We start from the raw sequence: 19,383 nt of genomic DNA on the forward strand, positions 1-19,383 counted from the left end.
AGGAGTTGATCGAGGCAGTCCCGTAATGACTCGCATGGCCTCGTGGTTGAGTGCCTCGAGTGTGGACCATTGCCGTTTTGTCAGTTTCTAAAACTGTGCCTGGTATAGAAGCCGCGGTTGAAAGACAGCACGAACAAGTCGGCGAGCGGTATCTGATCGGGCACCACCAGAACGATTTGCTATTCTTCGAATTAGTCCCAGTGTGTTCATGGCACTTTTACGTACATCGGATAGCCAAACTGTGCCTTTTCCTGAAGAATGTACATGGAGACCCAACACCTTGGTATGTTCCACTTCAAGGAGGGGTGTATTGTCAGCTGTCAACGCGAATGGATTAGCTTTGAAACTTCTGCGGCCGGCCTTATTGCCCACATGGACATAGCATGTTTTAGTGAGGTTGAGGGATAGGCCTGTGTTGTTGAGAAAGTTTTGAAGGATATTTATGGCATTTTGCAGGGAGTCTTGCTGCACCTGCACTGAGCGGTTTGTAGACCACATAGTAATGTCGTCTGCGTAGGCTAGCACTTTAATATTAGGAATTGAGGCAAGTTCATGTATGAGAGGAATAAATGCAATATTAAACAAAGTTGGGGCTAAAACTGAGCCCTGCGGTACTCCACGATTAGAAATGAAATGTCCTGTTGGTTTTCCATTTACACGGATAGCAAACGTTCGGTGGGAGAGGAACGCGTGAATTGCACGACAAAGCTGTAAGGGCATTCCTAGTGATGACATCCCAGGTAGCACAGAATGTGGGGCCACAGTAGGTCCGATGAAGGCAAGTGGGGCTGGGGCAACCATCATAAAACCTGCATCGGTCCCCGATGGGGCAAAAGTGGGCAAGCCCCATTTGGGCTTGCCCCTGCTCCTCCTGCATGGGTCCCATAGCGGCGTTTCTTGGGCTAATGTAGAGCACATTCCTGCATCCAGACCACAAGGGTCCCTTGCCGGATATTTGAGGGCAATTCAACCTAAATGTGGGCTTTTTATGGGAAAGCCCTCATAGATCCGAAGTGAGACCGCCCCCATTAAATCTTTGTGGGACCAACATCGGCCGTAGTGGGGCAAGAAAACGGACATACCCACATGCTGCCCCAATCGGCCCCTTGTAAGTTACTTGAGGGCAGGTGAAATATGAATAAGGGCTCAATTTGGGCAAGCCCTCGTGAAGCCCAAATGAGGCAGCCTTAGCTAAACCGCTTTAGGTCCCACATAGGCTGTAATGGGGCTGGAAGGCAGGCGTGCCCGCATGGTACCAAAATCGGTCCTTTGTGGGGACTTTGAAGGCCCGTGCAACAGCAGGTGGGCTCTAGGTTCAAAAACAACGTCCAGCCCAATTGGGGCTGCCCACATAAAACTGCTTTATATCCCACATGGGCCGTAATGGGGCTGGAAGGCGGGAGGGCCCGCATGATACCAAAATTGGTCCCTTGTGGGGAACTTGAAGGCACGTGCAACAGCAAGTGGGCTTTAGGTTCAAAACCAACACCCAGCCCAATTGGGGCTGCCCACACAAAACCGCTGTAGGTCCCACATCGGCCGTAATGGGGCTAGAAGGCGTGCGTGCAATTGCGTAATCATTGTTTCCAACCTTTATTTGCATTAGATGTTGCCCTAAATTACTGTTATAGATGATTTGTATAACAGTTGTGGCCATGTTTAGTCGATTAGAAATTTACATGGCTTTAGTTCTCGCGCTCATGCAATTTGCGCTACATATACTAAAACAAACTGATTGCTAACTGTTGCCTCTTATGTGGTTGCTTTGGACAACCTGCAACTCTCAGCACAATATTACTGTTCAGAACACACATCTCCATAGCCTGAACAAGATGTACATGAAGTCATTTCGGCTAGATGAATGTTATGAATTATTGTAAAATTTAATATTGTGGCTGTTTAGAAAGCGCAGACATGTATAAAATAATTACTTAATTATGTGCATAAATATTGATTGGGAAACCTTGGACTAGGGCTTTCCATCAATTTCCTACGTCGGACACCTATGAGAATAATGTGGGCAAGCCCAAGTGCGGCTAGCGGTATAGAACCCGCATTGGTCCTATGTCATTATCTTAGGGGCTAACTGAAATAAAAAAGCTTCCAAAAGATGATGAAAAGCTGATGATGAAAGAGAAATCTTCCAAAAAAAAAGATGAAAGCTTCCAATCCAACAGACCAGATCGAATTGGCCGAGATATCAAAGCTAATCAATAAGCGCAAGGTGGCCGATATAAGGAAGTATAACATGGAGAAAATTGAGCATGCTGTAAAGAACGGGGGAAGCCTTAAAGCGGTAAAGAAGAAATTGGGCATAGGCAAAAACCAGATGTATGCGATAAGGGACAAGGCGGGCAACGTCATCACTAATATGGACAAGATAGTCAAAGTAGCCGAGGAGTTCTATACAGATCTCTACAGTAGCCAAAGTAGTCAGGACCGTAATGAGATTGGCGTCAGGGAAAAACAGTCAGACGTTCCACCAGTGACGAAGGACGAGGTCAAGAAAGCACTAGAAACTATGAAAAGGGGGAAATCAACTGGACAGGATCAGATAACTACAGATTTGCTGAAGGACGGGGGGGATATCGTGCTAGAAAAACTGGCCACCCTGTATACGCAGTGCCTGGTGTCATCGACGGCACCGGAAGCATGGAAGAATGCAAACATTATCCTCATTCACAAGAAAGGGGACTCTAAGGACCTTAAAAAAAAGACCAATCAGCTTACTGTCTGTTACGTATAAGGTATTTACTAAGGTAATCGCTAATAGAATCAGGACAACCTTAGACTGCAATCAAGCAAAGGATCAAGCAGGGTTTCGGAAACGGTACTCTACTATCGATCATATCCATACCATCAATCAGGTGATAGAAAAATGTGCGGAATATAACCAGCCCTTATACATAGCATTCATTGATTACGAAAAAGCATTTGACTCAGTTGAAACCTCGGCGGTGATGCAGGCATTGCGAAATCAGGGGGTAGACGAGCCGTACGTGAAAGTGCTGGAAGATATATATAGTGGCTGCACAGCAACCATAGTTCTGCATAAAGAAAGTAACAAAATTCCCATAAAGAGAGGTGTTAGGCAAGGAGACACAATCTCCCCAGTACTATTCACAGCTTGTTTAGAGGAAGTATTCAGAGACTTGGAATGGGAGCAGTTAGGGATAAGGCTAGATGGAGAATACCTCAGTAATCTGCGATTTGCTGATGACATTGCCTTGCTAAGCAACTCGGGAGATGAACTGCAAATAATGATTGATGACCTAGACAGGAAAAGTAGAAAGGTAGGCTTGAAAATCAATATGCAGAAGACTAAGGTAATGTTCAACAGCCTCGGGAAGGAACAGGAGTTTATATTAGGTAGCGAAATACTGGAAGTAGTAGGCGAATATATCTACTTAGGACAGGTAGTAACCGCAGATCCGGACCATGAAAAGGAAATAACAAGAAGAATAAGATTGGGATGGAGCGCATTTGGCAAGCACTCGCAGATTATGACTAGCAGCTTACCGGTATCGCTCAAGAGGAAAGTATACAACAGTTGCATCTTGCCTGTACTCACCTATGGGGCTGAAACGTGGAGGCTAACCAAGAGAGTTCTACTTAAGTTGAGGACAACCCAGAGGGCTATGGAACGAAAAATGGTAGGGGTAACATTAAGAGATAGAAAGCGTGCAGAGTGGGTCAGAGAAATAACTCAAGTTAACGACATTCTAGTGGAAATTAAGAAGAAGAAATGGACATGGGCAGGACATGTAGTGCGAAGAGAGGATAACCGATGGTCGCTGAGGGTAACAAACTGGATTCCAAGGGAAGGAAAGCGTAACAGGGGGCGGCAGAAAGTTAGGTGGGCGGATGAGATTAAGAAGTTCGCAAGGGTCAAGTGGATGCAGCTAGCACAGAACCGGGTTAAGTGGAGAGATATGGGAGAGGCCTTCGCCCTGCAGTGGGTATAATCAGGCTGATGATGATGATGATGATGAAATAAAAAAAAAAATGTTCCTTCGAAGCGGCTGCCCAAATCGGTCCAAAGTAGGACCATCGCGGGGAGTTGGCGGGATGTGCCCTTTTAACAATGCCGGAAAAATGGGGGCAGCCCCGCAAGGGCTGCCTGCATCGGCCCCTAGTGGGGCCCATTGGGGCTTTGTCGACAGCCCGCTTCGGGCCTACCTCGGCCCCTCTTGCAGCACCCCCATTGAGCCCACCGGGGCTTTCCTGCATTGCCTACATCGAGCCCACCGGGGCCCACCCTTCAGAGCCCACTTTGTGCTACCTGGGATAGTATTGAGGATCGCTGTGTGGAGGATGTTGTCGTAGGCTTTCGTGATATCTGTTGCCACGACTGTGCGGACGAGACGACTGTGAGATGAACAATATATTACTTCATTGGCAAAAAGTTGAAGACCATCTTCAGATCCGTAACCAGGCCGAAAGCCAATCTGTGAAGACGAATATTTGTGATGACGGTCAAGCCACCAGGATATTCGAATGGCAAGTAGCTTTTCGTACAATTTACAGATAGTTGGGGTAAGAGAAATCGGGCGTAGAGCACCAAGGGTTGTAGGTGGTTTTCCGGGCTTTGGTATGGGAACTACTACAGAATGTTTCCAATCTGGTGGCATTTCACTGGAAATCCAGATTTCATTGAAAATTCTCAGAAGTGAGGTCAATGATTCACCCTCTAGATTGCGGAATAGTGTATAAGGCACACCATCATGACCGGGTGTGGTGTTTGAGCGGATGTCTTCAATCGCAGCGATCAGCTCAGCCATGGTGAAAGGGTTCGTGATCTTATCTTCTGGGAGATGGTTGTCGAGACTGAGTGGAACCGGTCCAGGTTGGCAGTCATAATTGGGGAAGAACTGAAGAGCAGCTTGCTTGGCAAATTCTTGCGGTGAAAGACGCAGGGCTATTCGAATACTCTCGGCGTAGTCTTTAACTGAGGGTTTTCGTTCCATTGAATTAAACACACGCCATAGGTGGCGGTTTCCGATCGGAGTACTTATGTGAGAACACCAGTCTGTCCAACGTTTGTGTAGAAGGTGCTTAGAATACCGACGGGCTTTAGCGGTTAGTTTATGAAGTTCTGCTATGGCAATATTATTGGACGGATGCTGACTGACGTATACCCAGAGGTTAAGGAGGTGAAGGTCAGGGTTTGGTTGGTCTTCATTGATGGTTGAAGACACGGTGTGCTGATTTAGAACTTGCATGAAAGTAGAAAGTGCCGAATCAGGAGTTATTGAGATGAGGCGAGCATCTGTACGTAGAGCATCCCAAGAAGTAATGTGAATTTTGCGGCGAATTTTACGTAGTGTGCTTGAGGTAAAATCGATTAGATGGGGGAGTGGTCACTGCCCCAGGTGTCTGGTTCGCAATTCCAGCGAGGATTCCCAGGGCCTAGCCACCACGTAAGGTCCGGAGTCGACGCCGGTGCACGCGGGCGGGTACATTTTGTCAAAGTGTTGAGAAGTGTAAACGACTGGTCAAAAAATGTGTCGTAAATTTGACGTCCACGCTTAGAGTCTTGTATATAACCCCAGGCTGTGTGCGGTCCATTGAAATCTCCTCCAACAAGTATGGGTACACCTGGGTATGAGGTGCGTAGATGTGTGAGCCATCCAAAGTTGAGTACAGTAGATATCGGTCGTGCGTAAAATGACACTAATATAACTGGAGTACTGCACTCATTACAGCAATGATGTACTTGACGTGTAGGCTCAACAGGCGATTGGTGCGAACGTTGCAGTAAGATTAACCGACGTTTGCAAAGGTGATCAAGCTGTTGGTGAACTTTGGCAATCTCTTCATCTATGACAGAAATATTGTTAGGCATAAGGGAACTATTTGGTGCAAATTCATCTTCTGTTTGACGAAGAGTACGGGAACTGTGCTTCGAAACAGATGCATAAGATGAGCGGATTTGAGAGGGCGGAGGTAAATATGTTGGCGTCAAGTCGGTACCATCCTCCTCTGTGTGGTTTGATAGAGCAGCAAAACGGTTTGAAATCTTGACTGCATCAAAAGTAGGCTTATGTACTACACGACGTTTCTTGCGAGGGCACTTGGGATACGTAATGTCGTGATCGTTTGTTTTACAGAACGGACACGTGAAGGAGGGGAGGCCGTCCGCTGATTGTTTTGGTAAAGTGTCCTCGGATGCAGGGCATACTTTTTTGATGTGGCCTTGTCGTAGGCATCGGTAGCAAAACACTGGGGCAGGCCGGAAAGGCTTCGGATGAACGACCAGCCCGTTGTAGAACAAATGAGTAGGGAGTTCTAAAGGACCCTTCAAAAGTAGAAGAAATGTGCCTCGGTTACCTATAGTTGGCGGGCATTTAGCACAGAGTGCGTGTCTGATAAAAGATCCGCCATAACCTCATTTGGAGGTGCCTTAGGATCCAGGTTATAAATGACACATCTTTGCAAGCCAGGTCCAGATGCTAGGTATGCGTGCACAGGTACATATTGAGAGTCACTGATATATATTTTATCAATATGACAGATTTTCTCAGCATCGCCAAGGGAGGCTACTTGCACTGTGATTGAATTAGAGGGACGGTGGTAAATAAATCCTCGGTAGCCTGTTGTACCCAGTGTGCGGTCAATAAGCTGTTGCACTGATCTTGAAGAAATTGACGTTATGTCATATTGAAATGTAGGCTTAATATGTACTCGGAAGGAGCAGTCTGCGTCAGGGAGCCCGTATTTCGATGGGGTTCTTGACGAACTATGATCGTCTGAAGAGGGTTTTACCTTCTTTGCAGCTGGTTCTGTTGAATCGGAAAGAAACCGCATAGGAATGGTCACAGGAGTAGGCAAGCTGTTGGAAGCTGAAGTCGGTTGATCCCCTGAAGCTGGACGCGTCGACTTTAGTAGCGATGAAGTAGGTGCTGAGTTGCTTAAGAAACATCCTTGAGGTGGAAGGTTAGGCGAAGCAGTAGAGGTGGTGACACATGCGATCTTTCCATGTCATAGTTATTGCTCATGTCCGTTGGCCAAGTTGAGATAGGCCTGGGCGCCTCACGAAGTGAACGTTGGCATTGTGATGGGTGCACTGGAGGGGTCGTCTTGAGGCTTTCTGACGCTCCTGGGATCGTTAGGCAGCGTTAACAGCTGACATTATAGGCGGCGAAGTGAACACAGCTCAAAAAGAACAAAAATTGCCAAGCGGTAGATACAGGGCGACGGCCCAATTTCATCTTCATCGTCGCCTGCCAGGGAAGTGGCGGCAACAGTGGTTAGGACATCCACCAGTGCCGCCACTTCCCTGGCAGGCGGCTGTGTCAAGCACAGCCACCGGTGAGGATTGAGACCTAAGTGGCTCTCGCAGTAAAAAAAAAAAAAAAAAAATAAGCGCTCTACTATGGCACCTGTTTATCTGTTTTCACTCCCACCTTCCCGATGACGCGATAGGGTAAGCTACCAGCCTACATATAAAGCCCCAGTTTTAACGAGCCGTATGAACGTGCCTCCTTCCATTTGAAAGTGCCTCCTCCCGAGCCCTCCAATCCGAAGGGAGAGGTCAGAGTTTTCAGCTCTTGTCAAATATAATGTCAGAAATCCCTACGTCCAGTTAGTGCTCGGCCATATCAGCTGCTAGCTACCACCTCCCACCACTTCTTCTTTCTTCGCTCTTCGGACAGGCAAGGTTAAATGGCAATACTGAGGCCAATATAGCTGGGCTACAAAACGAAGAAGAGAAAGAGGAAGAAGATGCTAAAGAAGGAAGGCAAAGAAGAAGCAGAAGTAAAAGAAGACAAATAACTCGGTAGTTTACAGGCGAACGACAACAGCGAGTTGCTAGGAGAGAAGGTTCGTTCGAATGTTGTGACGGCGGTGTGCCCTGGTGTTCCACCTAAAGACGGCGATGTCATACCAGTAGAAGTCTTCTACATCCCATTGAGAATGGTCAACGATGAGAGGCAAGGGGTGCTCATACATGAAGTGATTCCCCTATGGCATAAATAAAGCTGAAACCATAGAGCAAACTACTATGCGCAAAAGCCATGCCTTATTTCCAGCCGAACCTAAGTGTAACCATGCAGATTGCTCTCGCGTGGTTTAAAGTGCACAAGCTAAATCACAGCTAAAGTTTTACGAACGTTTACAGTTTGAATCCATGCATTTCGTGAATTTTCGTTTTTGAATCAAGAATGTGCGGCATGGAAGCCAAAATAAGAGTGCAGGCTGAGATGCGTTTCTAGAGTATTCTACCCACCATAAGAGATTTAACTTCTCCCAACGTCGCAGAGCGTTCAGTCACTTTTCCATCAAACGGGGCCGCCACCGGATCCTGGTTTTTGACCGTTACCAGATAAGATCGTTTCTCAGCAGCACTTACGTTACGAAAATATGCTCATTAGACGTACCAAAAGTCTATGACTGTCCACGCCACTGAATGAGTATTACGACTACCCACCCTTCTCTGTGGGTTGATCGGACGCAGGGAATGTAGACAGGGGCAGACACATTTGGGGGAGTGGCTAACGGCCCCTTCTGAGCTGAAATCTAGGAGGTTGTGTTAATTTTTGCAGAGGAGTCTCGCTACTGAAGTATTTTCTGTTTAAGGCTTCGTTGTCATGTGGTTGGAAGGCGCACGGGGTTTCATTCCTTCTACTTTTCTTTCCCATCTCCTTTCACCTTGTGCGTGAGCAACTACATTACGCTGACCAGCGACGCTATGCGTTTTCGAAATGTAGGCTTTTTGTTTAATTGTTTAATATTCTTTATATCCTAAGGAACTAGTACCGGTCTTAGAGCATAATTTCACCACCCACGCCCTCCCCCCTCCAAAAAAAAATATACGTCAGGGAATACGAAGTTTGATACGTTTTGTGGGTTTTTTAGATGGCCTTTTTACTTATTTTGCAGTAGTCTTAACGACTGTTCGAAAAACATGCGAACTAAGCCCAAATGTCCCTTTTCAAGGCATGCTATCGATTCTGGTAGAGAAGTCTCTTCGCGTGGCTCACAAAAACAAACGGCATTCTTAACAGCCTAGCTCATGAAGTACATTTTTAAAACATTTTAATACAGAAATCAGCACTGTAGAAGTTGTAGGGGGGGGGGGGGGCAGCTTTGCTCTAGAGTTAAGAGCAAGAGTTTGAAATGCTGTTACCGCTTAACGTTTCGCTCCTCGTCCACACCTGTGACTCAGCTCTCAGAGGAAGACTGCTAAGGTGGGCGGCGTCCAATATTTGCGATCGCAGTGCTAACCCTAACGCATTAAGCATAATGTGCACTTTCCGAAATAACTGTCAGTTTCAACACGGGACCGACGAAAAGGCCAAGGTGAATCGAAGATTGAACGTTAAGGCTGCGATGTATCACACTCCTCAAAATTTCCGTGCACGACCATTCTCCTTATATGCATCAAAACAAATCTAGTGTTGGTCGTTTGGCTCAAGAGGGAGGAAGACTTTCTGGAATGATGAAGTTACGGCCATAAAGTCCCTCGAAACTGTCCTAGCTCGAAACTTCCCCCAAACCCTGAGATATTGCATTACTTATTTGCCCGGACATTCAGTTTTTTCTATAGTCTGTGAGAATGGAGTCGTGTTTGAAGCAAGACAAATGAGGCAACATAGTTCAGACGGAACGGCTTGATTCCGTGATAACGGAAATGAAAGAAATGCCCTCGGTGACTGGCGCATCGCGCTTTGATAAGCCACCTTATTACAGCGACAAGAGTAAGAAGAGAGAGAGGGACCGAGGCGAGGCAGTCCCGCCGCTTTGATAACGCTTCGTGATACCACAAATAAGTAGTTTTTCTAATTTGGTGAAGAATTTCATAATGCTCCTTCAACAATATTTACTTGTGTTTAAAAATTAACAAATATTTTCCTATATAAATAAAAATTTCCCCATATAAATATAAACAAATACTGACACTACTAATATTGTTACTGTGGTAAGCCAGTGAAGAAAGGAAAATATGCATCCGCAATGGCGTTGAGAGACGGCATTTAATGAATGTCGGCGGGTCTAGCTGGAGCGCCCTTGCCCCCACCATTTCCTCTTTCTCTTCCACGCTACCACTCGCACCCAGCTATAGTCACTGAGCGATCGTATTAATCATGGACAAGGAAGATTGTCGACGGCTACAGATGCAAGGCATGACAAAGGCTTGACTTGATGTGTGAACTTAAAACAAAATAAAGACAGCGGCTTGCCGCACGATGATCACCGGATGACGCCTCGATCAGGAAGCTTTCGGGCCACGGGTTGGCAGAAAACGGTGGTCGAGGTCCAGGCACGCACCGCATGGCATGGAGAGCAGTGACGGCGTCTTAGATCGGTGGTTCTGCTGGTCGGCGTCTCGGGTCATCTGGTCGGGTTTCTCGTCGTGTCTTGTAGTCGGAGCGGTGCAAGGGGGAGTTCCCGTCGGATGTGGTGGGCCGGGGAAAAGCTAGACTATATGTTTCATTACCCTATTGCCAACAGTGGAAGCACACGCAGGGCACCGAAGCTCCGGGCCAGAATGAGTAGGGACGAACGTACACCGCCCCTCCAAACAAAGACTTTACGATGCGTCAAGGCAGTGAATACATAAAAAGGGACATGATCGAACTCGATTAGAGAGGACATTCAATGAATTACGGCGCGCTTAGCGTGAGCGCTTCTGCCTACGCGCAGCACATTTTTTCTGTCTCGTCGGTAACAAAATAAGTACAGTCGACAGAAAAAGAAATGCGCATCTTCCTCTATTGCCTATTTCCCCGGTGCAATAGAGGCATAGGAAAGACGAATCATAAGTTGAAGCGAGCAGAGCTCATGCAAATACCTGCAGATCAGAACGGTCACTTCAAAATCAATCTCTAAAGCAGGTCTGGCATCGATGTACGACATTATAACTAACGTGTTGTTGTACTTTATATTGAACAACATATATAGAATACCAATCTAGGGGCTGATAATCGGCTGTCATTAAAGGCGTGGGAAAGAACTAGTGGCCGCTTCAAATCACGCTCTACCACACCCGTCAGTTTCTTATTTATTCATTTATACCTGAGCCAGTATTATCATACGCATAGCTGTTTGAAGTTGTGCCTACAGACAGACCAGTAACATTTTATATATATTATTCCTAGCAGAAAAACAGTAGCACGTAGACTGTCGATATACTGAAATAGTCTGCAAGAAAACTAGATAGAGGAAATGATTACATAACTGAAAAAACGTTCTGTGTCTTACGGACATGACAATCTTAAAACAAGAAACATTTGCAGAGAATTCTGATATGTTCAGACCTATATCCTGGACTGTTCTATAGGGAAGCGGCTAATGGTGTAGATGTCCACCTAAATCGTATCCTACTGTGTAAAAATGCACTTCTAGTCAAGCAAAATCGATTTTATCAATATCCGGACACTGTACGCTTAGCTTACTATTGATTTCGCAACGAGAAAGGCTAGCTTTGCAAGAAATTGTTATATGATGACTTGGATGGCTAACTGTAGAAAATCAAGACGGGACGTTCACAGACCTATTCATATTTTAGACACCACTGAAGACCAAGACACGTAAAGATGTGAGACATGCGCGAGTACGCATTAAATATTTACGCTTCTCTGAACCTTGTCGAAAATGGCAGACTTTGTTAAGCCGAATAGGAGTTGATAAACATAAAATGTAAAATGTGCTTTCTCACGGAAATCTGACTCGCACGTGTGGCTACAAAACATTAATTTATAGCTGCCGTGAACCGAACCTCTCCCCTTTTGCTAGACGTACATTTGAAAACAGCGTTTCTGTGCAAGGAGAGTATCGCTCCTTAAATTTATAACAACATTTTCTCTTTGATGCTAGCGGCTCGTACTCAAAATGATGGGTATCCAGATCCAGTGTTGTATAAGGCCGACGTAGATATTTTAAATCCTTTTTGGAGATTTCATGTCCGAAGTGAACAGTGCTGACCAGCAACGTTTTTTTCTGTCTAGAAGACCTCGTCTCGAAGTAGTTGCTGCAGAGATATTGGTTTGGTACAATTCCACATTCTTGAAACTTGAAGAAAAAAATAACCGTTGAATTTTAATATACTGGACGCGTGCTTGCTTCCGAATAACAGTAGGGTGCACCTCCAAGGAATACAGTAACAAAAGAAGGTGCAGTCTACGCTTTCTAGGGTGTACCGGTGGCATATATATCTTTTTTGCTGCTTTTTTAGAGCATTTGAATGAGAGAAAAGGGATAAGAGAAAGCCTATTTGACGGCGAGTAATCTTTTTTTTACTTCGTCGAAGCAAATGGGTATTTCAATTCCGATAAGGAAAGCAGAAATCGCAGCTAGCAAAGTAGTGAGCTCCGGACGGGATTGAACAAAGACGGCTATTTTCGACTAATGCGATTCGAAGGGTTTCTCTTGAGTATATTTCCTTTGCAACAAAATGGAGCTGTATCACTGAAACTGTGAAGAGGAAATTTTAACCCGGTGTTTCACTCAGGTGAATGGCAATTCAGAAGAATATATTGCTTCACTTTTGTTCATCAAAACTATAACAGAATTCATTCCGAAATATGGGTTTTCATAACCTTATAGAGAACGTGAGATATATTTTTAAGAATTTCGCGAGATGCTCGCATGAGAATATATGAAACTTGTAGATTACACTCACAGAGTGATTTACGCTGCTACTTAAAGATATCGTGTAATCAACTCTTGAAATCGTGATAATCTTATGGCTTCTCCTCACAGTAGCGCAGAAATGCAAAGAAGCTTGATAATCACATCTTTATAAGCTTGGACGTTTCAAATTTTAACTGCTTTCGCTCAATTGATTTTGTGAGTCGCGCGATGCTGCTAAACGACTGTTTTTTTTTCTTCATTGTAAGCGCTTTTGCGTTCAAAATGCCACACCTCCGGAGATGACGTCATCATCGGTATGCCTACATATCACCGTGTGCTGACATGTCTGAATGCCGAAATAGCTTTATTTAAAGATTACGAGCGTCAGTAGAACTGCTAGCGCAAAACGACATCACACGATTTACCATCAGCCTTCACATATTCAACTCCTTTACTTCAGTTGAATCCGAATGCACCTAAGCTGCTGTGCAAGGCTGCACATTTGGCTAATCGGTGTGCCAAGCCAAATAGATACAAAACCGGATGGTGAGCACTCCTTTATCTCTTTTACCTTTACGATTTTATCTCTTTGCTTACCGCTCGATCACTCTCACGATAGCTATAAGACCTCTAATTATTCAGGTAGGTGCGTACGCCAAAGTGTCTTCAAAAGTAAAGCAGAACGCGCTGGAGAAAGTAAGCAAAAAATATTATAAAAAGTCGACAAGTTTCGAGCTTTGAAGTTCTAGTTTGAGAGGGGAATTCTTATCAGTCGCCTTTATATACAAGATATAAAGTCAGAAAGGCAGTCGCAGACAAGATATTATAATACAAGATATGTATCTTTGTAGCGCTTTTTTGTGTCGAAACGTATGCTGACATCGAAAAAATATATCATATGGATATCGCATTTGGCTGTGAACAAGAAAATAAGATGCGGGAAAAGCATCGAAATATGATACAGCATTCAAAATCTACTGTCTCATCCCTAGCCTCACTGAACGATGTCGCAAAGAAGAAGGCGACCCTGAAACTCGCACCCAGAAAGTGCCACATAGTCGATATACGCTTTCTCACTCTTTGCGCGCAGTCTCAGTGTGCCAAGCGAAATGTCACAAATCGATGGTTCATATCCGACGCACATATCCACGTGTAAACAAAGCAGAGCTGCTTTAAAATCTGTCTAAATATTCAATGGACTCTCTGTCTATTGACCACCGTTTTCTTTCGATAGAAGAAAGAGACCCGCCTTTTAATCTATACACCTTTGCAGTTTGAGTGCGTGCGAAACGCCAGAAAAACAATAAAATAAGAAATACAAGATTCTAACAGCAGCCATTTTACGAAACACGCTGTTTACATTGGGTAAACTTCACTTCAGTGGTTTTGTAAGAACTGCCGTACTATCATGAACAGTCAGAAAGGCAGTCGCAGACAAAGATGCGACCTCAGTGCCACCGAGTCTAATCCGAAAAGCCTAGCCCAGCTTAAACGGTGCTCGCGCGGCTGAGTCAGCTCCGTTATCCTCGCAGCTCAGCGCAGGTAGTGCAGCACAGGCGTGAGACAAGTCCTTGTAGAGCGCAGTATTATGCCTTTTGAGCTGGAGACTCTCAAAGGAGACATAGATCCTTGGAAGCTTACCTGAGCTTTCGTAGCAAGGAATGCCATAAAAGTGTAGCTTCCGAGACCGATTGTCTCACAGTGTTTAGTGCCTTTCAGTAAGCACCGTGTTGCAGTGAATATAGACACTTTCCATTCCACAGAAAGCAGTCAGCTCAACCTGCCTTGTTTCCTTTTCTGTGCGATATCATTAACCATTCCGCCTTCAGATTGTGATTCCTCTCCTTGCCGTTGCATCATTTATTCAAATTTAAGGCCGAATTTTCTTTTCGAAAATTCGTAGCACCTTTTAGCAGTACACGTTTGCATGCATAAGCAATGGAAATTCGCGAGTAAAGACATTCGTGAAGAGCACAAGGACGGGCGCATACGCGCGACTGGCTTTGTTCGAAAAAAAATGCAAATAATTATAGTTTCCTGTCCTTGCCTACAGCGCACGTGCCTGCAACTTTGATTTTTATAAAATTTGATGAACACATCAATTACACACTTATCACCTGAACTTTGAATGAAAAAAGTCTCTGCCAGCTTACGTTCCGGCTGGTCAAGAGTACACCTCAAGATTTCAGTTCAAGCCAGCAAAGGCCAGCATGGCAAATCAGGCGTAGCCGAAGAGCATTCGCTAAACTGAAGGCAAATTGGACCTTTTCCGCTGTTCATTAAAATCTCATGCTCTCCCAGTCGCTAACTTATGCAACGGCCATTTCTGCCAATGCATACTGTTTCGCATGTTAGGGGGATTTCAAATACAACCCCAATTGAACACCTGTCAATCACACAGAGTGGCGGGACGTTTCGTGCATTCACGCATGCACCTTTCCCCGAAAACGATCCGGGGGCCCAAGGAAGCCAACTTGCGCGGTGTAAAAAAAGAAACACCGCCATACCGTAGCGATTGGTGACATTATTGAAATTGGAGAACATCCTGTGAATACAGAGTGGGACCGCCGGTCTGATCTTTGTTCGACCGCCACCTTCGGGGGTTGTTCCCACTTTGAATCTTTGCAGGAGCTTCTCTGCCAGGGATACTATGATTGACAAAGGGAAGCCAGCTCTCTGTAACCTGCCGAACTGATTGTCTACGCTGTCGCTGACCTTGTGAAGACATGCCTTTTTGCAAGACTTCCTTCGGACATAACAGGGAAAAGACCTGTTGCCGTTTGAATCTACGCCTTCTAAGACGGTAAAACGCGCCATTGCTATCTTATGTCTGAAGGAAGATTTGAAAAAGTCATCTTTTCCCCTGGTAATTGACATTCTCAACAATCATAATGGCAGGTTAGAGAAAGCTGGCTTCCCTATGTCAGTCATAGTCGTTGTGGCATAGAAGCTTCTGCAAAGATTCAAAGTAGAAACATACCCTGAACGTAGCGGTCGAACAAAGGTCAGACCGGGAACTGTATCCAACATTCACAAGGTATCCCCCCCCCCCTTAAGAGTGCAGCCAATCGCTACCATGTGCCGGTGGTTTTCTCTTACACCGAACAAACTGGCTTCCTTATGTCCCAGATCGTATCCGGGGAAAGGTGCGTGCGAGAATTCGCGAAAAGTCACGCCATTCGGTATGACAGTTGTTCAATTGTGGTCGTATATGCAATATCCTTGAGACGCGGAAAAGTATACATACGCCAACTGGCCGTTGTGTAAATGAGCGACTGGGGGGGCATCAACTTTCAATGCATAACAGGAAAGGGTGCAATATGCGCTTACATTGCGGCGCGTGCCATTCGGATATGCCTGATAAGCTATGCCGGCCTTTGCTGGTTAGAAATATAATCGTTTGCCGCAATCGTGACCAAGACAGCACGTGAGCTGGCAGAGGATTTTTTCAATGCATGATCACGTGATAAGTGAATGAGTGATGTGCCTATAGAATTGTATAAAAATGAAAGAACGTTGCAGGCACGTGCGCTGTAGGCATTGACATGAAACTAAAATCTGCATTTTTTTTTTCAGAACAAAGTCAGTCGCGAGTACACGCCCGTACTAGTGCTCCTCTTGACAGTGTCATATTTGCGCATTTCCGTTGCTTAAGCTCATAACATCTTGAGGGCAGAATGACATGTTATGTTTCAGATTGGAGGAGGATAAATGAGTGTGTGCAGGTAGAACAGGGTGGATAACTAATGGTTGGATGCTAGTAAAGTGTTCCTTATCGATAAATGCCAGGGTGGTCTGAATAGAGGGTAGTCTTGGGGATGAAGACAGGAAATGCATGCACATCTAGACAGGGTGCTATTGTGTAAAAGAAACTATTAAGTCAGCAAACGTCTGTTTCTATAATGAAGGAAAATCGGTTGTTTTAAAGGTCATTAATAGCTCCTGTATTCAAATACACTGTTTATACTGAACCTACGAATTCCATTTTGCCATGGCTGTTTGCACGATTAACTTCAGGGCGCTGATATGACCGGAGGACCGGGGCCTATAGAGACTTCACCGCAAGGCGTTGAGGAAGGCAGACGATGGCAGGAGTTGTTAGGAGAAGAGTAAACTGAAGGGTTATTTTACATATTTCCAATGCAAACATGCAAGCACGTGAAAGGGAGGGAGGTAGCTCTTAATCAACTGAGAGCACCGGCTATTCACACTTAAGCAGCCCTCGTAGGCTGCTTAAATCACTTTTCAGTCCAACTGTGGAACCAGCAGCTTCCCAAACATCCACTAGGCGCTGAGCCGCTCTTTTTGCTCCGCCCATGGTTTCTTTGGCTCCACCCAACTGTTCTACCAGCACCTCACGCACAAACACGCACACATACACTCCTCGCACTTGACCAGGGAACACTGTAGACCGCTGCAGAATAGCCAGGCCGTCCCCGTTGCTCTCTATGATGCGGCGATGTCCCATCTGGCTCCAGACATCTTCAATGGCGCCGGCCAAGCGATGGTCCACACATCCTAAGCAGCACAAAGCCTTGTCCAAATCAATACGTCTTAATGGCCTTCGAGAGGCGCGTGCAGCAGCTGCTATGAATTCACCGCCGCCTCCCTAAGATCACTTAAGGAAGCAATCTTCCACAGTGAAGTCACAATACGTAGTCTTGCTGCAACGACGCCAGCCAGGCGATAGGGCACTCATCTTCCCGTCGCCAAACTGGAACCTGAGAGAACTACACCCTGGTCTAAGCCAGTATGTCTTAATGATCACGTGTTGACACAAGCAGCATCTTTGAGTCAATAGTCGCTTCCTTAAGAACGGCTAAGGAAGCCATCTCCCGCTGCTGGGTCACAACACGACGGCCTGGCGCGGCTCCTGGTTCGCCCGCCGCCGTGGTCCTTTGTTCAGCAGAAGGGTGCCGGAGATCAAAGGACGACTGTTTCTGCCGCCGACAAAAGCGCTTGATTTCACTTAGCTTGTACAAGGCGCGCCTCTCCCTCTCGGGAAGATAAGGATCCGTGCTCCTTTGACCTGATGTCCCCCGTAAATACGCCTCGGTCTGCTGCCGCATTCTCGAAAAACCACATCCGGCCCTCCAGCGGCGCTCTCCGAATGGCCGGACTCTCCGAGACGATTTATGGCCGATTGCTCGAGCATAACAGCAAAGTACCGCATCGCATTGTTAAAACGTTAGGAGTAAGCAACGCAAGTGAATTAGTTATATTTATTCAATGACGGCGTACATATATCGCGATATGTGATGTCACATGAGTCACGTGTCGAGACGCTCGCATCAAATATACATGCGGAGAGGGTTTGCCTAATTTCTGCTATATATCATTAGGTTTGCAGGTGTCTACATGGTGAGTGAAAGATCATGAGAATGGCACTGCAAGGCGCCAGCTGACACATGGCATGGACGTATTGTTCACTGGCCATCCGATTGTCTGATGTCAAGAGACCATGAGCCAGTAGCGAATTTGTAGCCGATGTCAACTCGGGTTTTGCCATTGAGACGGGCGGTTTTTATCAGAATCCAACCCTCCAGGACCCTTGGACCACTTGTTAGCCAAGCTGCATGCCAGCACGTACGTTGGTATGTAATGTTAAAAGCGGTGGTTTCAAGTTTTTGTCGGGCTGTCTTTAATATAGTGTGCGGTCCGAAGTCTGTGTGCGAGTGAGTATTTGTGTGATAGTAAAGGCAGAAATCACAGGATCACGAAGTAACCGAGCTGAAAAGTTCAAGTACCAAACAAGGATCCCTGCGCATATCATGCGAACGAAAGCCATTAGCGTCGTGGCATGATACTCTAAAGGCGAGGCTTTAATTTTTTGTCAAAATGGTTTTACGCTGTTGATCGACTGCAGATGCTGCTGCGGTACATGTCTAAAGCAGTATTTGCCTTAGTGAGACAAAAGTGGCCGACTCAGCCTGATAAGTCGCAATCGGTATACAATACCAAACATTATCGATGGAGCATTAAGTGCTGCATGGTTTGGGCAATAATATCAAATCAATCAATAATAATAATAATAGCTAATCAATCAATAATAGCTAATCAATAAGCGCAAGGTGGCCGATATAAGGAAGTATAAAATGGAGAAAATTGAGCATGCTGTAAAGAACGGGGGAAGCCTTAAAGCGGTAAAGAAGAAATTGGGAATAGGCAAAAACCAGATGTATGCGATAAGGTACAAGGCGGGCAACGTCATCACGAACATGGACAAGATAGTCAAAGTAGTCGAGCAGTTTTATACAGATCTCTACAGTAGCCAAAGAAGTCAGGACCGTAACGAGATTGGCCATAGAGAAAAACAGTCAGACGTTCCACCAGTGACGAAGGACGAGGTCAAGAAAGCACTAGAAACTATGAAAAGGGGGAAATCAGCTGGAGAGGATCAGATAACTACAGATTTGCTGAAGTACGGCGGGGATATCGTGTTAGAAAAACTGGCCAACCTGTATACGCAGTGTCTGGTGTCATCAACGGTATCGGAACCATGGAAGAATGCAAACCTTATACTCATTCACAAGAAAGGGGGCTCTAAGGACCTTAAAAATTACAGACCAATCAGCTTACTGCCTGTTACGTATAAGGTATTTACTAAGGTAATTGCTAATAGAATCAGGACAACCTTAGACTGCAATCAAGCAAAGGATCAAGCAGGTTTTCGGAAACGGTACTCTACTATCGATCATATCCATACGATGAATCAGATGATAGACAAATGCTCGGAATATAACCAGCCCTTATACATAGCATTCATTGATTACGAAAAAGCATTTCACTCAGTTGAAACCTCGGCGG

The sequence above is a fragment of the Amblyomma maculatum genome, chromosome 5 (assembly GCF_055883805.1).
Source record: "Amblyomma maculatum isolate TAMU_Amacu chromosome 5, ASM5588380v1, whole genome shotgun sequence".
Taxonomy (NCBI): Eukaryota; Metazoa; Arthropoda; class Arachnida; order Ixodida; family Ixodidae; genus Amblyomma; species Amblyomma maculatum.